Source organism: Equus caballus, chromosome 18 (assembly GCF_041296265.1).
Source record: "Equus caballus isolate H_3958 breed thoroughbred chromosome 18, TB-T2T, whole genome shotgun sequence".
Classification (NCBI taxonomy): domain Eukaryota; kingdom Metazoa; phylum Chordata; class Mammalia; order Perissodactyla; family Equidae; genus Equus; species Equus caballus.
The window spans coordinates 31,588,961-31,607,243 of record NC_091701.1 but is presented as its reverse complement, the minus strand read 5'-3'; the positions used below and the strand labels follow the sequence as shown (position 1 = coordinate 31,607,243).

The 18,283-nt window shown below is 35.4% G+C and overlaps 1 protein-coding gene across 28 annotated transcripts in view; it reads right to left on the bottom strand.

Annotated features, from left to right (window-relative positions):
• Window positions 1-18,283, bottom strand: part of MBD5 (methyl-CpG binding domain protein 5) — a 416,685-nt gene that overhangs the window by 146,399 nt on the left and 252,003 nt on the right. The window contains exon 1 of one of the 28 annotated variants that reach the window (XM_070240860.1): window positions 7,485-7,516. The exons of the other annotated variants lie outside the window; for them this stretch is intronic. The gene's annotated coding sequence lies outside the window, so the exon portion shown is untranslated. Of the gene's footprint in view, window positions 1-7,484; window positions 7,517-18,283 lie in introns of those variants that run through there. 28 annotated transcript variants of the gene reach the window in all.

Genomic DNA, 18,283 nt, shown 5'->3' with positions numbered 1-18,283 from the left:
GGACCAATAAGGTCAACAATAGCAAATAAAATCATTTACATAAAGTAATAGTCTGAAACTTGGAAAACTTTGTCTCTGCCTTCAACCTCTAATTCCTCCCCTTGCCCCTGCTGTGCTGTTGTGGTAAGCAGGCTGGCCTAATGGTGGCCTTACAGACTTCTTCCCGCCAACTTTGCATATATTAGCCACCAAATGCCTTGCCTTTGTTTGGGGTATTGCTTTTATAACTATGCTTTAAAGACTTTCTGGAAGGGTAAATTTGTTCTTCAGAAACTTAAAGACCTTTGACTCTACTAATGAATGAAAAAGCAAATTGTTTGTTTGATTTACCACTGAATGCCTTTTGTAATGATTTGGGGGATTTGGTAAAATTCAGAAGGTCGCACTTATTAAAATCAGTAGCAGCTCTAATTATTTGGCTGGCCATGTGCAATCTGGTTATCTGCAATCATTATTTCATGCTCTGAAAACAACTAAAAAGACAAATAGTATCTTCAAATGTAATTTTAGTTTTGAATAACTTGAAATAAAGACATAACTATATATATAATACATAATATAATATGAAGATACATTATTAGCATGTGTATATTTTTTTTAGTTGTCATTTTCAGTTTTAAAAAAATAAAACAAAAGCTACTCCAACTCTTCAAAAAAAAACAAAACAAAAAACCAGAACTGCTTTAATACCTGGATATCAAAAGAATCTAATCTACGTTATACATCCTTCTGAAAGTAAATGGATTTCATAAAAATGTAAGTGTATTTATTAGCAGTAGCTATTAATAATAGCAAGAAACGTGGAAAACATATTGCCCTGGCCTGTTCTGCACCTTAGTTAGCTTCAAAGGTTAAAGGGCTGTCTGGTGGGAGAGAGGAGGTCTTCACTCTAGATTGCTACAAAAGGAAAAATTAAGATTATCAGGAGGACATGGCCAGGAGGCAGGGTTCGGTTTGGAACTATATAGAACATCTTAATTTTATGAGTAAAGCTCAAATCCAAGTAAAATCACCAGTGTTTCCTCACTTCCAATTTAGTCTTCATGCCACAGTCAAAGTAATGTTTTTCAAAATACAAATCTGAGCATAACATCTGCCAATTAAAAACTTTCAACAGCTTTACATTGTTCCTAATATAAAAATAAAAATGTCTTCACATGGTCTTGTAGAGCTGGTATGATCCAGTTACTTAATTTCTCTAGCAACTTTCTAACCATTTACACCCTTCACCAATTAGCTCACTTCATCTTCTGGACACTTCAGGCTCTGGTATTCTCTATGTTCCTTCCATCTACATGGCTTCCTGCTTAGAATGTTCTTTCCTTCCCTTTTGGCAGAGTTATCCCCTATTCTACTGGCAATTAACTATACAACAGTATTATTTATTGCCGTATTGGCCTGTGAATGAAGTGCTATGGAAGGTACAGAGAGCTGATTATTCTATTTGGTACCCTCGCATCTTAGCTACCAATAATAGAAACCAACTCAGTATAATTTCAGCAGAAAATAAATTTATTAAAAGAAAGCAAGCTTTAGATTCAGCTTTGGAGGCTACTCAGCCAGGAAAAGAAGCTGCAGTGTGCAATGCTCCTGCATGGAAGCTGCAAGCTGGATGCTGCCACCAGAATAACTTTTCTGTTATATTTGGAAACTGGAAGTAGCTGTTGCTGCTACTACTACCGCCTTTTCCAGAAATGATGTCTGTGGTCTCTGTTTTTTTCATGTCTCTAGATTTTGCTTCAAAGACTGTGGTGTGCATGCCTGATTGGCAGAGTCTTGTTTATGGACTCATGCTCAATGTGTGAGGGAGACTGAGAAAGTAAGTAGTTGGCATTTTGAGCTTCTAAGGTAGGAACTCTCTCTCATTCAGAAGGTAGGGGACCCCCTACACACCGAAAGAAGGTTCTGGTACTAGTTAGCCAACAACAACACACATCCACTAGATTAAGAATGGAGACAGAAGTGAGGAAAACTTTTTAGAGAAGGTAATATTTTAGTTGAGTCTCTTTCTCTCTCTCTTGTTTTTTGGCTTTTGCTGAGCAAGATTTTATGAGGCAAAGTGAAAGCAAGTGATAGGGAGGATGCTGCAGGGAGAGAAAAGAGAATAGCAATGGTTCTTAAGTAGTTGCAGAATCAACTGGGGAGCTGTCAAAAAAATCATCACAGATGAAGATTCTGATTCAATACGAGTGGATTGGGGCCCTGGCATCTCACATTACTATTAAGATATTGTTGCAATCACTTTAAGCATCTCTGATAGCAAAAGCACGGACATGTGAAATAAATGATATGCTTGGAGGAAGTAACAAGTTGACCCAGTATAAGTGGAGCATAGGAAGAAGATCAGAGATAAGGCAAGACAGGTAAACTGTGGGCAAACAGGAAAGATTATTCTATCGGCCACCAGACATTTTTGAAAATGGGAATGGTACAACATAGAAACTTATTAACCCTGCACATGGATGAAATATAATACTTCAGTGGACAATAGGAAATGACTGGATATTGGTTATTAAACAAAATAGAACAAACATCCCTCCCAAAATGGAATAAAACTGAGCCTTATTTATATGTCTTGCATGTATTTGCCTGAAGGCTTAATCAAGCAATAGATCCAGAAGATCTTTTCCTCCTGTTTTTTGGGGGGAAAATTAGAATAAAGGATTAGTAGTCAATAGAAACTAAGTGGGGAAAAGCAAGAACTCTTAAAACTCTTTAACTCTTTAAACTCTTAAAGTTTAACTTTAGAACTTTTAAAATTCTAAAGAACTTTAGAAAAAGTTCTTTAAGCAGAGGACAGAGGAAAGCTCACTTTTTGCCAGAGAAGCTCTGGAAAGGGAATGGTTGCTGGAGAAGGAAGGAGGGCCTGTCCTGGTCTGTCTTGGGTTAAGTGGGGGATAGAGTAAAGGGAAACTTTCCACTTTCCAGCTTTGTCACACTGAGTATGGATGGAGGCAGTAACGTGACAAAAAATGAGATTGGCTATGATCCAGAATTGCTTATTCCCTTTCCTTGCATATAACCTACAAAGTATCATTTATATAAACAGGGGTCTTAAGTTAGGTTGCACCTATCCATACATGTTGGCTCTAAGTCTACACACATATTATTATTTGGGGATGCTGTCATTCATTGACATGTAGTATACAAAGCGGTGTGTGGTATCATGACGCTCATTTCTAAAACTATAACCAATATATTGATAAATTACAAATCACACAGTAATAAAGATCCTTTTGAAAAGAACAGATAGGTTGATGGGATACCATCCAAAAGTTAATGGCCCAGATCCACTTCTGGAATGGATGAAGAGTGAGGAGCTCACCAGTGAAACAACTGTGACTGCAAAAACTATAAAAACAAAATCATTTAAAATTTCTGGAAATTGTTCTAAGGGTACAAAGCAAATAAAGAAACATTTATGCAAGATAATCTACTATATCTTGGTAAGAACAGTGATGTTCTGTGGCACTTGAGTCATGACCCACTCTTTCCCTTACTCCTGTCCACCAGCTCAGCAAGACAGAGGTTCCACTCCAGGTGGGTGTGGTCAAGGGCTCCCAGCTCCCAGTCAAGGGCTATGGTACCTCCCAAATCATCAACATTGCTCATCACCCCAGCTATGGGCTGCAGAGACTAAATTCCAGCAAGTACAGCTGAGAGGTCAGAGGCTCCCTTCCTGTACCCAGCCCTTTCCTAAAGAGCATAAGTTTTACTCCAGGTAAGGTAGGCTGAGAACACTGGGGCCCCAATCATCCTTGACTTAGCTCAGCCTTAGGGCAAAAGTTCCACACCAGCAGAGGAAAGCCAAGAAGATGAAGGACTCCTGCCCTGCCAATTGCCCTGCTCATAAAACAGGAGTGTCACTCCAAAAAAAGTGGGCCACTGACCCTGCCCTTAGCTTCAGAGCAGTGGCTCAGAGATTCTGCTCAGTGGGAGAGGCAGGCCATAAAACATAAAAACAGAGAGCTCCAAAGATCTCCCCAAAAGAACTGACTTTATGTAGAACAGAGTGTGGGAAAGTTCAAGCTTAAGGGTGCTCTTGAAACAATGGAGATTCTGCTGTTAAGTGAGAAGAGGAGGCTAATAACTCCACAAGAGAGAAGCTAAATGGCACGCCACATTAGTGAACAATAGGAAATGACTAGATTTATCAGTTATTAAACAAAACAGAAAAATAATTCAAGAAAATGGAGGGTATTTACCAGAGAAAACTAAGGAAAGAGAGCTAAGAAGAGTCTTTAAGGCGTTAGAAGAAACTTCACAGAATGACTTTAAAACCTATTCTAGCAAAGGGGCCACAAATTAATTGGATGAGACTGTGGAGCAATTTGTGTCTTTGGGCCTTATCAAAAACAATAGAGCATTCCGTTGGCAATCAGTGGAGCTTAACAGACATGTGAGATACCACCAGAAGCAGAGAGCATATCAGAGATCAGGGAAAGAGACAGTCAAAGAGAGTTCTGATATAACTTCTGTCATTCCAGGATGACCATGTGCATAGGGGTCTGAACTCTCTGAGAAGTATTATCAGACACTTAACACAGTGGGGGAAACAGACTTCACTAAATAGTTCAGCTAAGTATTAAACAAACAAACAAACAATAACAAAAGTCCTGTGAGAGAGGATTAGTATCAAGAGTTGATATAATATACTACATAAAATGTCCAGTTTTCAATAAAAAAATTACAAGACATGCAAAAAACAAGAAAGAATGACACATGCACAGGAAAAAAAGTGAACAGAAATTGCCTGTGAGGGAGCTCAGATGTCAGAAAACAAGGACTTCAAAGGAGTCATTCTAAATATGCTCAAAGAACTAAAGCAAAGTATGATGACAATGTTTTAACAAATACAGAATATTAATAAAGAGAAATTATATATAAAAAAAGAACCAAATGGATATTCTGGAGTTGAAAAGTATAATGACTGAATTAAAAACTCACTAGAGGGCCCCATTGTAGACTTCAACTGGCAGAAGAAAGAATCAATGAACGTGAAGATAGACCAACAAAGATCATGCAATTCTGAAGAATAGAGAAAAATAATGAAAAATGAATAGAGCCTCAGAGAAATGTGTGACACCATTAAACACAGTAACATATGCATAATTGGGAGTACCAGAAGGAGAAGAGAAAGAATTAGAAACAATATTCAAAGAAATAATGGCTGGAAACTTCCTAAATTTGATGGAATTAATGACACAAAGAAATAAACACTCAGATATCTTATACTAAAAATGTTTAAGACAGAGACAAAGACAAACTTTGAAAGCAGTAAGAAAAAAAGGACTCATCACATAGAAGGGAAACCCAATCCAGTCATACATCACTTAACGAGAGGGATACATTCTGTGAAATGCATTGTTAGGCAATTTTTTCATTGTGCGAACATCATAGAGTGTATTTACAAAAACCTAGATGGTATAGACTACTACACATCTAGGCTTTATGGTACCAATCTTATGCGATCACTGTCATATATGCAGTCCACTGTTGACCAAAATGTTATGTGGCACATGACTAAATTCAGAAGATCACTCTCAAGAAACAATGAAGGCCAGAAGGCAGTGGGATGACATAATCAAAGTGCTAACAGAAAAAATCCCCAAACATCTGTCGATCAAAAACTAGAGAACCAGAAATGGTAAACAAGGGGCTAGCTCTGTGGCCAAGTGGTTAAGTTTGCACACTCTACTTTGGTGGCACAGGGTTTCACCAGTTTAGATCCTGGGCACAGACCTACCACCGCTCATCAGGCCATGCTGTGGTGGTGTCCTACATACCATAACTACAAGGACCTGCAACTAGAATATACAGCTAATATACAGCTATGTACTGGGGGGCTTTGGGAGAAGAACAAGAAAAAAAAGATTGGAAACAGATGTTAGCTCAGGTGCCAAACTTAAGAAAAAAAAAATGGTAAACAAGAAGGCTAATATAGCCAACTCTATAAATATGTACTTGCTCTCTTTTCACAAACTAATAATTAGAACTAATAATTAGAACACAAACTAATAATTAGAACAATGTATTCTTAGGTTCACAATCCATATAGATATAAGTACATAACAATAATAGCACAAAAAGGGAGAAGAGGAAATAGAGCTATACAGAAATAATATTTTTCTCTCACTGGAATTAAGTTAGTATGAATCTGAAGTAGAATCAGATAAGTTAAGATGTATATGGTACAGCCTAGAGCAATCAGTAAGAAAATAACCAAAAAACATGGTGAAAAAAATCATTACAAGAACTAACATAGCACATGAAAAAATATTCAACTTAATTCAAAAGAAAGCAGTAAAAGGAGAATAGAGGAACAAAAAAGATACGAGAAATATTGAAAACAAAGAATGAAATGCCAGACATAAATCTAAATATATCAATAAGAATAAAAGTGAAAGGATTAAACAATATATCAAAAAGCAGAGACTGACTGTCAAATCCATCAAAAGGCAGAGACTGACTAGATTCAAAAAAGAATATCCAATATATGCTACAGGTGACAGTTTAGATCCAAAGATACAAATAGGTCGAAATTTATGAAACGGAAAGGCATAGATCATGCAAACAGCAACCTTAAGAAAGCTGGATAAAACAGATTTGAAAACAAAACTAGACATGAGAGATAAAAAGGGACATTTTATAATGATTAAAGTCAATCCATTGGAAAGATGTCATAATTATAAATATATATATACTTAACAACAGAGCCTCAAAATACATGAGATATAGTTGACAGAATTGAAGGGAGAAATGACAATTCAACAATAATAGTTGGAGTCTTCAATATCCCACTTTCATTAATGGGTAGAACAACTAGGCAGGAGATCAGCAAGGAAATAAAAGACACCATAAGCCAACTAACTATACTTAACAGACATCCATAAAACACTCTACTCAACAATATTAGAATACATATTTCAAGCGCACATGGAACATTATCCAGAACAGACCATATCTAGGGAATAAAAAAGTCGCAATAAATTTAAAAGGACTGAAATCATACAAACTGTTCTCCAGTCATAATGCCATCAAACTAGAAATCAACAGAAAGAAATTTAGGAAATTAAAAAATATGTAGATATTAACAACACATTCTTCAATAACCAATGGATCAAAAAAGAAATCAAAAGGAATTTTAGAAACTCTAAGATGAATGAAACTAAACAACATAATAAAACATATGGGATGAAGCTAAAGCAGTGCTTAGAGGGAATTATGACTCTAAGCACCTATATTTAACACAGAAGAAGATGTGAAATTAATAACCTAACCTTCCACCTTAAGACACTGGGACAATAAGAGAAAGTAAACTGAAAGAAAGCAGAAGGAAGGAGACAATAAAAACTAAAGTGAAAATAAATGAAATGGAGATTAGAACACCAATAAAACTAAAATCTGGTTCTTTGAAAAGATCAATAAAATTCACAAACCTTTAAGCAGGACTACCAAGAAAAAAGAAAGAAGACTCAAATTACCAATATCAGAAATGAAGGAGAGGACGTTATTACTGACCTGTAGGAAAAAAAAGAGAATAAGGGAATAAAAAGTCAAAAAATTAGGTAACTTAGATGATATGGACAAATTCCTAAGAGACATAAACTACCAAACCTGACTCAAGAAGAAACAGAAAATATGAAAAGACCTACAACAAGTAAAAAGATTGAATTAGTAATTTAAAAACTTCCTACACATGTGTCAATATACATTCATCAATTGCAACAAATGTAACACTCTGATGGGACATCTCAATACTGGGGGAGGCTAGGCATCTACAGGGACAGGGAATATATGGGAAATCTCTGTACCTTCCCCTCAATTTTGCTGTGAACCTAAAACTGCTATAAAAAAATTAAGTCCTAAAAAACAACAAAACAAAGTAAAACAAACCACTTCCCACAAATAAAAGCCTACAGCCAGATGCCTTCACTGGTGAATTCTATCAAACATTTAAAGAACAATTAAACATTTAAAGAACAATTAACATCAATTTTTCAAAAGTGCTTTCAAAAAACAGAAGAGGAGAGAACACTTCTCAACTGATTCTGAAGCCATTATTACTCTGATACAAAAATGAAACAAAAACATCACAAGAAAAAGAAAACTACAGATCAATATCTCTGATGAATATAGACACAAACATCATCAACTAAATAGTAGCAAACCAAATCCAGCAATACGAAAAGGATCATATACCATGACTATGTGGAATTTATCCCAGGAATGTAGGGTTGGTTTAACATCCAAAAATCAATAATTGTAATACGCATTATCAATAGAATAAAGACAAAAACCATGTCATCATGAAAGACAAATGATGTTCACTCTCACCACTTCTATTCAACATTGTTGTAGAGGTTGTAGCCTGGGAAACTAGGCAAGAAGAGGAAATAAAAGGCGTATAGTATGGGAAAAAGTAAAACTATCTCTATTTCAGATGATATGATCTTGTATACAGAAAATCTAAAGGAATTCTCTAAGGAACTCTAAAAATTAATAAATGAGTTCATCAAGGTTACAGCATAAAAGACCAATATACAAAAATCAGTTGTATTTCTCTGTAATAGCAATGAACATTCTGAAACAAAATTAAGAAGCAACTCCATTTAAAATTGGATCAAATGAATAAAATATTCAGTAATAAATTTATCAAAAGAAGTACAAACTTACATTCTAAACATCGTTGAAAAAATTAAGACAAGTAAATGGAAAGACATCTCATTTTCATGGATGAACACGAGCCTTAATATTGTTAGATAGAAGAATACCCCAAATTGATCTTTAGATTAAATGGAATTCCTCTCAAAATCACAGCTGGCTCCTCTGTAGAAATTGACAACCTGAACTTAAAATTTATCTGGACAGTCAAGGGACTCAGAATAGCCAGAACAAACAATCTTGAAAATCAATAACAAAGTTGGAGGACTCATACTTCCTTATTTCAAACATCTCAAAGCTACAGTAGTTAAGACAATATGGTACTGGCATAAAGATAAACATATAGGTCAATGGAATAGAACTGAAAATCCAAAAAAACCCCCTGACATTTATAGTCAATTGATTTTCAACAAGGGTGCTAAGACAATTCACTGGGGAAAAGAATTTTCTTTTAAATAAATGGTGCTATGACAAATGGATATTCGTATTTTTTAAAAAAATTAAGTTAGGCACATTCCTCATATTCCATTCCCCATTCCTCAGAAAAATTAACTCGAAATAGATCATAGACCTAACTGTAAAAGCTAAATGTACAAAACTCCTAGAAGAAAACAAAGAAATAAATCTTCATGATCTTAGGTTAGCCAAAGTCTTCATAGATATGACACCAAAATCACAAGTAACAAAAGAAAAAATAGATAAGCTGTACATCATCAAAATTAAAACTTTTGTGCTTCAGAGAAATAGGCTTGTGTTTAGAATATATAACGAATCCTTAAAACAATAATAAAAAGACAACCCAATTAAAAATAGGCAAAGCATCTGAATAGACATTTCCTCAAGAAGATATAAAACTGGTCAATAAGCACATGAAAAGATTCTCAACATCATTTGACATTAGAGATACATATTTCAACACTACAATCAGGTATCACTTTACATCCATTAGGATGATTGTAATAAAATAAAACAGAATAGCAAAGATGTGAAGAAATTGAAACACTTAAATACTTCTGGTAGACTGTAAAATGGTGCAGCCACTTTGGAAAACAGTGTGACAGTAATCTAATGTTAAATATAGAGATACCATATGAGTCAATAATTCCACACTTAGTTATATATCAAAGAGCAATGAAAACATATATTCACACAAAAACTTGTATACAAATGTTCATAGCAGCATTATTCATAACAGCTAAAAAGAAGAAAAATCTAAATGTTCATCAACTGATGAATGGAACATAAAATTCATATGTCCATAAATGGAACATTATTAAGCAATAAAAAGGAATGAAGTAAGGATATATGTTACAAAATGAATGAACATTAAAAACATTTACTAAGTTGCCCACTCTAGGGACTGGCTCTATCCAACAGTAAATCCTCAGGCAACTTTTCCGCCTATAAGGACTGGGTGCCTGGATCCTCTGCAGGTAGGCGAGTGGGTCCACCTCTGTCAGGCAGGGAGGGCATGAGGAAAGGGCTGAGCATGTGGGCCCTTGGTGGACTGTGTGGGGACTGTGTGTAGTGGGGTGACTGGGTCCGCTCCAGGGGGTTGGGACATGTGCACAGGCCAGGACTGTGTTGATGGTGGGTGTGGACCTGTGGGGTGTGGGGCTTATCAGAGGGAGAAAACCTGTGCTTCTCAAAGAACCACACAGGGGACTGGCATCACCTTCCAAAGCCTGAAGCAACTGGGTTACTCCCAAGCCTGAGGCCCAGCCATGGTCAACTGCAATCCTGAAAAAGCTGAAAACAGGTTGGAGGCCTATGGAAATTGTAAGCCCTTGAGCCTAGCAACCAGCCATGCTGGAGGCCTACGCACTTAGCAGAAAAACTGCAACAGGAATGTGCTATCAGACCTTGCAGCCAACTGTGCTGGGGCTCCCCAAACCTGAGAAACTAACTGAAGGGTCCACAGCAGCCACACGCAGCTGAGCATTACAACCAGCTGGCCAGAGAGACAGCATAGTGAGAACATCAACAAAGAATTGGAAAATATCAAAAAGAACCAATCGGAGATGAAGAATACAATACTGGAAATGAAAAATTCACCAGAGGGACTCAATAGCAGAGTAGATGATACAGAAGAACGGATTGGCAAGCTGGACAAAAGACTAGAGGAAATCACCCAAGCTGAACAGATAAAAGAAAAAAGAATTAAAAAGAACATGAACAGACTAAGGGAACTCTGGGACATGGAAACAATCCAAGTGCCCATTGACTGATGATTGGATAAAGAAGATGTGGTGGTATATATTTACAATGGAATACTACTCAGCCATAAAAAAGACAAAATCATTCCATTTGCAACAACATGGATAGACTTGGAGGGAATTATGCTAAGCAAAATAAGCCAGACTGAGAGAGACAAACACCAGATGATTTCACTCATATGTGGAATATAAACAAACACATGGACAAAGAAAACAGTTCACTGGTTACCAGGGGAAGGAGAGTCGGGGGTGGGTACAGGGGGTGAAGGGGAGTACTTGTGTGGTGACAGACAAGAAATAATGTACAACTGAAATTTTGCAATGATGTAAACTATTATGAACTCAATACAAAAAAAGAGAAACCAATGCCAAAAGACCACATAGTGTATGATTTCATTTATAAGAAATATCTAGAATAGGAAAATCTATATAGAGAAAAAGCACATTAGTGGTTGCCTCAGGTGGGGTGAAGCCACAACAGAACTTGAGAGGAAATGAGGAGTTATTGCTACTGGGTACAGATATCTTTTGGGGGTGAGGAAAATGTTTTAAAGTTGATTGTGGTGAAGGGTGCACAACCGTGTGAATATGTTGAAAAGCACTGATACACTATAAATGGGTAGATTGTATGATTTATGAATTATATGTCAATAAAGCTGTTATACATAGTTTAAAAAGTCAATAGCCCAACTATACTATTGTGTGCAGACTATAAACAATGCCTGAGCTAGAACTTTGCCATGAAGTGGGTTTCAGAAAATGAAGTTTTGTGTCAGAGAGGTTTAGACAATCCAAGCCAGTGACATTAAAAAAATACATGAGAGAGATCAAGGAGTAATCTGTTTCAAATTGAAGTAAAGCTTTATTTTGGTGGTTCACTAATCTTTCCTTAAAATATGAGATAGAACTCAGCACACGTAATTAGGTCAAAGTTACGAGGAGCCGTTCTATTGGGTCTCAGAAGGAAATGAAGAGCAAATAACGGGTAGCAAGAGCAGGAGTTTGGGGTTGCCACATGAAATGAATAGGCATTCAGCTTGGTTTCTGATGAGTCAAGAGAGGCCCGTTAGGGTCTGGAAAGGAGACTCAGGATTTGTATTGAGGCCTCTTTCATCTAGAAGGAGAGAGAGTCACGGCAGTGTGACTGTGAATGTGATGAGGTCCTCAGTACTTTAAAGTAGTTCTAGTTCGCCTTTTCTATTTTGAAGTTCCTAAAAACTGTTAAAAGGCAGAGTTCTCATTTTTAAAAAGTATGTCTTTCCCAAGAGAAATATGATTTAAGCATTGTTTCTTAGATTAAAAAAAAAGCAGCTTGTTTTTCCCATTCTAAAAATAATACATGATTTTTACAGGATTATTAGAGAATACAAATGAGAAAGAAAACAGTTTTACCACTCAAAAACAAATCACTGTTAATCTGTTGATTTTTTTGCATATCTTCTTCCAGACTTTCTTCCCTATGCTTTTTTTGGTAAAGCAGTGATAATACTGTACTTAAATTTTATACATTTTTAACAAAAAAGTCCATGTTTCAACAAATTCTTTGCAAACACTATGCATAATAACATTGTATTACTGCACTGTAATTGGCTTGTTACCATTCACTATTGTTTATCATTTAGGTTTTTTCCAAATTTAGTTACTTTAAAAAATGTTTCAAAGTTTCCTTGGGATAATGCTTTTTCTAAACTTCTTTAGAATAGATTTTTAGAAATTGGGTCAAACAATAATAATATCTTTAGGCTTCTGGTATACATATATATCTTAATTGCTTTCCAAGAGTTGTACTAATTTACATCCATCAGCAATTTAAGGATCTGTTTCTGAATACCTTCATGAATATGTCATCTCACCCTCATGAGCTATCATCTTAGAAAAGTCTTTATAGTATGAATCTGAAATTCCACTTACAACCTATATTGGAAGAAGAACTCATTATAAGTTTAGTAAGAGGGGTAATGGTTAATATTTGCTATAATGGCTTTGAATAGTTTTGCGAGAGTAGTGTATCACATATTAAATAGGAGTCAAGTTAATTTTTCTTATTGTGAAAAATAATGGGGTTATCAGTCAAATCAAATAAATATTTTGGCCATGTCTACTATTAACAAGGCACTATAGTAGCAGTTGGAGAGTATGATGGATTATAAGAAGCTTATAGCTTGACTGGAAAGGTATAAGCACAAAAACAGTTCAACAGCAATGTGAGATTAAGTTTCAGAAAATAGCAGAAGAGTTTTTCAAGATTGGTACAAAATTATTTGTCATAAAAAGCAATATGGAGAATGAAGCTTCTAGAAGTTCAGAGGAGAGAGAAATCACCTCAGGTCATAAGATTTATTTTCTAATTACAGAACTTACCACATATATAGGAAACCTAGAAAAATCTGTCTTAATGTTATTCAAAAGTCTTTGAACAATAAATGTCAGAATTTTAAATATTCTGATATTTAATTAGTGTTTATAACATTTAACCATTAATATCTCCCATTTCTAGACTGCTGTTTATTCTTTTTATTATTTTTACTTCAAGACTCACTAGCTTGTGATAGATTGCACTAAAGTCATCCCTGTAGGAGTTGTTAATTGCACTTGTGGTTCATCTAGTCCTGTCATCAAGGTTTTCTTTTCCCTGGGATGGATTTGTGCTTGGGGCATTCTGTAATGAAATAATGAGTCAAGTGGTACCACATTCTTTTGTCTAATATCTGTTACATAGAAAAATATCTTTCTTGACTAGTAGAATATTATTCATGCTAAATAAATACCACTATCAACACTGGGAATCCAGTTTAGACAATGCTAAGAATGAATTTCCATATTATTACTTTGAAGAAATTAATTCACTTTTTTCCAAAGTCTGAAGTTTATATACACACACATTTTTGTGAGTACTTTTAAAAAATGTCAAGTTGATTAGTTTATGTAAATGGGGAAACTCTTACATTAAACTCGAAAAGCCTCAGAATCTGCCCACCCAGAAAGCCACAGTTCCACATCCAGAAGACTAAAAGGACAAAACAGGGAGTTCCCATTATCTGAATATTCATCACCCAAGGAAAAGTTCTCACAGCATAAAATACTGACTAATGCATGCAGCACTCATTTAAATGTTCCCTACTCAAATATTCTTCCCTGATCAACACTAAAGAGCCTGTCCTTACATTACGACAAAAATTTTGTTGGTTGGTCTTTCTTTAATCATTTGATGTTGTAAATGTATCTGTCCTTTGGGATGCTATTTATGGCTATAAATAATATAGTGAAATTGACTCAAAGTCAATATTGGGAAAAATCTAAGATTTTATGAGATTACTGAAAGTGATATTTAAATACTACCCAAATCACACATAAAGCTAGTTAGACCAGTTAAAACGTGAAATAGAGAAAATCAGCAAGGATTATGAGATTCAATGGGTGCTCCAAAGGAGAATAATTTGAATATCACAGGATTGGAGAGACCATTGGGAAAACTGGAAACAACCCTGTGAATATTTTTGCAAAAAAGGAACCTCTTTAAAAGCACTCTAGAAAGTTACACATTAAGGGCAGGATGTCATATTGTGTTATCAATTATGTTAGAAATTCCAAAAAAGAAAATAAAAATGTCATTCATTCTTTGTTGATTTTCATTATTCCCACAGTTACAATTATAACCTTATTTAAATAGCCTTTGGTTTAATACTTTTCATAATACAGTCCTACTAAAACTTCCCTTTCTACTCCCATGCCCTCACTACTTACCATGAATTTTTAGTTCCTATTTCATTTAGATTCCTTGTCCTGGTACCAACTATTCTTAGATAACAGCAATAACAACAGAGGACTAGTAATAAAAAGCATCTTGACTCTTAAAAATAATTGCAACCAGATTAATTTCTTTTTAATACAGATATGGATCTTAATTAAACATGCTCATAAACAAAGCATTCCATAGTTCTGGTACACTGTTCACAAAGAAAGCAATGTCCATCCGCTTCAATCTTTGTTTAGACCATGAGAGATTTCAATGGAGCGAGTATAGGGTGTTGGGTGAACAAGTGATTAAAGCTCACCTAAATAAACAGAGGTCTGCAAAGTCTGGAAGATTAAAGTCAATGAGAAGTTATATGGTAAGTCAGCTCATCAGCTCAGGGATCGAAATGCAGAAGAAATATGATCATAACTCTGATTAACTTTGCTGTAACATCTCTCAGCAACTAAGGTTTTTAAAAGATATATATTAAAAGTCAAATGACATGGGTATGGAATAATCAATTTATCACATTAAAAAAAGCAAGACTCATTTGGAAAATGATAAAAGTCAATGATAGTTTTCGAAGATGGAAAGAAAATATGTTTATTTATCAAAAGGAGAAAAAAAACTCTATGTTAAGTAGTCCAACCATTAAACCAAATGTCAGATTCCATGTTTGTAAGAATACTTTAATCATAATAACTGTACATTTTTTTACTGAAATATTATTGCTAAATACTACGTGGAAACCTGAAACACTGGTAATAAAAACAAGTATTTGCTGATGTTAAAATTTATGATAACTTTAACTAAGTAATATAGTATTCCGAAGAATAAGTAGGAAAAAATGAGTGAAGAGGCCAGGTACCAGAATGTAGTGAATTAGAGTGTACGCCCCAATCAACAGTTGCTATGGGCAATTGTGGCCAGATAGTCTGATTATTCAAGTGAAGCCAGAAATTTGAATTTTAATGTAAAATTTCCCGATTTTGAAAGATTATATGATACAAATGATGTAAGTCCACTGGCTGAATCTGGCCTGTAGGCCAGTGGTTGACAAACCAAGCATAAAGCAATGCTATTTTGGTTATGTATGGCTGATTTACATTTATGGTAAAGAAAGAAAATGTTTCAAACACTTTAGTCCAGTTTTCTCATGTCAGTCCTATTAACCAACACCATTCTTACTTTGAGTAAGTATACAATTGGAAATACAAAATTATAAGACATTTTTACTCATGCTTTCATTTCCAAACGTTTTGACATGGGGTAGGAGGTAAACGAAAAAAAAGAAGTTATACGTGTATCCAAACTTGTGAACATTTAGTGAAGAACAATTACCATCTCAAAGATACACAGCTACAATCCAGACTACTTTTTCTGCTTTCCTTCAGTTATCCCTTAGTTATTTGGAATGACAGAGTGCTGTAAACTGAGCTATCTGTTTCAGGAGCAGATGCGAAAAGTAGCTGCTTTAAAATGTGATTAAAATATGAGGCCTCAGTTTAGTATTTATTTTTCTGTTTAAGCTTCAGATTGTAGGCTCAAGCAACTTTAATCAAGAGAAGAAGAACCAGACAGCTGCTGCAGCCCTAGTCCACTGCGTACGCCTCTGCATGGGGAATGCTATAACAACAAACAATCACAGCAAACAGTCAACTCTATCTTCTGCCAAGACTGTGAGAAAAAGTCACTCATATATTGGTGGGGGGAGTCCAGTGATGGTGTACAACCTTTATGGAGAGCAACTGGCCAATACTGATTAAAATTAAAAATGCATTTATTATTTTATATCCTGATTCTGGCAGTAGTTACACAAATCTATGCATGTGTTAAAATTTATAGAACAGTACATAAAAAGACAGAAAAAGTCAATTTTATTGTATTATGATTAAAAAACAAAAAGCAAGTGACCCTAGCATGTGGGCATCAGGGTTGCGGCCATTTTCAGGTTAATAATCACAACACATTAAAGGTGAGTGGTGCTGACAATTTCCATCCATTATCTCATCTAATTTTATGATCACCCAATTGAGATACAGACTAGTCTCCAGTCTTTGCAGAGGAGTACACCAAGCCTCCATGACAGGGGAAGAGACTTGCCCAAAGCCACATGGAAAGGGAGTGAAGCCCAGAGCAAATGCAGGCCTGTCTGCACAGTTTCACCCAGACTCTACTCCCGATGCCTGTACTCATTGTTGTTTTGAAGTGGTAGAAAACAAGAAATGTTTTAAAAAATGCATTTACTCTTTGACCCAGTAATCCTACTCTGAAAATAAATATATCCTATAGATATCCTACACATGTACAAAATGACAATATTCAAAGTTTTTCACTGTAGCAGTGTTTATATGAGCACAAGACTGAAATTGACTGAAGTGTTCCTCCACAAGAGGCTGATTAAACTATGGTACATACTTCCAAAGGAATACCATATGGCTACAAACAGGAATGGAAAAGCCCTCTAAGTACTGACATTAAAATAAACACAAAAACAAAACAAAACATCAAGATAAACTGTTCAGTAAAAAAAGCTAAGTGTAGAACAATATATATAGCATGCCTCCACTTGTGTAAGAAAGGTGAGAATATATCTGTATCTATATCTATCTATGTGTTACGTTTGTGTGTAAAGACAAACACCAGAAGGATGCACAAGAAACTAGTAATAGATTTGACCAGGAGTGTGACCAGGAAGCAAGATATTCAATGAATACTTTTAATATTGTTTTCATTTTTGAGCCATGGTGAGAAGTTAAGAAGACAGTTAAGAAAGAAAGGGGTTAAAAGACAACTGAATGGAGCTATAAGTTTATGTGCTAACCTTTTATTTGGCTCCTAGGAGCAGCAATTTTATTTTAACCTTTGTTCTGTTCCAGCAAGAACAAAGCATGTTCCACTTAGAGTAGTTTCTGCTACATTTGAGTCTAGAGAAGGAAGGGAAAAACTGTACTGGGGACTTAGGTGGGGGAACACATTTCTGGTGACTTAAAATAGAGCTATCAACTAAGGATAAACAGCTCAGTTAGATTTGTTCAGCACATTTAATATATATATTAAAGGTATATAATAATTTTATCTGAATAGGGAAGGAAATGCCTGCTCAACTGACTTCAGAACTAAAATTAGGATTCCTTGATTTCTGCTTCAAATTGCTAAGAACTAAATATTGTATGCTGTGTTTGAAAGGGCAAAGGATTCTAAAGTTTTGGCCTTGCAGTCCAACCATCAAATACAAATACTGGATAGTGTATATCTACTTCACTGCCATCCCTGAAGAGTCATTCTTCACAGAATCCTCACTGAGAGTTTTTCCGTATTACAAAAAGTGCAGGATGGATTGCAAGTGAAACAAACTTTATAGACTCGGGGTTTCCTGCTCTCCATATGAGCTCTATAAAAGCTGCTGTAATCAAGACAAGCAATCACAGCTTATATTTCTAGGGTGATTTACAGTTTATAGATTGTATTCTCATACCTTATTTCATTCAATCTTTACAAACACTCTGGTATGTGGGTATTATCATCTCTGTTTTACAAATTAAGAAACTGAGGTTCAGAGAGGTGAGGTGATTGGATAAGATCCCACCTCCAGAGATTGGCAGAGGCCAGTGTTGAATCCAGATCTCCTGATTCTGAGACCAAATGATTTTCTATTATAGCCCAG